Raw genomic sequence first — 1305 nt, forward strand, 5'->3', positions numbered from 1 at the left:
GTAATATCTCTCTCTCTCTCTCTCTCTCTCTCTCTCTCTCTCTCTCTCTCTCGGCCATTTTATCCGAGTATTATAATGGGGGGAGATGACGGAGAGAGACAGATGAGGTTGGTTATTATTTTGGCACGTGGGAATGATGACGGCAGGGTCACGCGAGGCACGAGAACGGAACGGGACACGTATACGTAATACGTGAGAGAGAGGATTTTTGGGGCAACGGATTCTGCTGGGCGGGTTAAGGCGTTTCTGTTATGAAATGCTACGTACACTTCAAGTTGTATTTGTACCTCACGATAGCGTATGTATACAGACTCGATGATGTAGTTTGTACGTATACATGCATTGTATGTTGCTCGAAACTCTGAACCTCAAGATTCTGAACCTCTATGATTATTTCTTTCATATACAAAGCATCGATCGAATTCCTGAACTGGTTTTTGTTTTTTTGTTGGATAAACCCAGAATGAATGTTTTATCTTCTATTAGGAAAATTCTACAATGAGTTAATGCATGTCATATATCAATTTTGTTATAAAATAGTAACACGAGTCCTTAAAGTGGTAATATCAATCCTTAAAGTTGTAATATCAGTCCTTAATGTTGTAAAAAACTTAATTACAACATTAGTCCTCATGTGTGGTTAAAGTAGTAAAATGTGTACTTAAAGTGATAATTGAGTCTTCAAAGTGATAAAAAAAAAGTTATTACAACTTTGAGGACTTAATTACTATTTAACGACACATAAAGACTAATATTGTAACTAAAATTTTACATCTTTAAAGACTCACATTATAACTTTGATTATTAATATTACACTTTTGAGACTCATTTTACAACTTTGAAGACTTAATTACCATTTAACGACACATAAGGACTAATATTGTAACTAAAATTTTACATCTTTAAAGACTCACATTACAACTTTGATGATTAATATTACTATTTTTGAGACTCATTTTACAACTTTATGACATAGTTGATGTAAGATATGCATTAACACACCCTAGCCTTACCCTACTCGTACTATATACATATTTGTATAGTTTTTGTTTATGTAACTGAAAAACTCAAGAGTTAGACAAACTTACAACAAGTTGTAGTACTATGGATTGTTAGTTATTTATATACGTTTCTATTCAAAAATTATATGAATCTCTACTATTAGAAAGCTAGGCGCCTCGTCGATGAACCGTGGTCTGGTTGGTTAGGGAGTCTAGCCAACAACGTTGAGGTCATGAGTTCAAACTTCACTGACATATGTAGGGTGCGTGAGTTATTTAATAAAAAGTTTTTTTTAAAAAAAAA

Source organism: Fragaria vesca, linkage group LG3 (assembly GCF_000184155.1).
Source record: "Fragaria vesca subsp. vesca linkage group LG3, FraVesHawaii_1.0, whole genome shotgun sequence".
NCBI classification, from domain to species: Eukaryota; Viridiplantae; Streptophyta; class Magnoliopsida; order Rosales; family Rosaceae; genus Fragaria; species Fragaria vesca.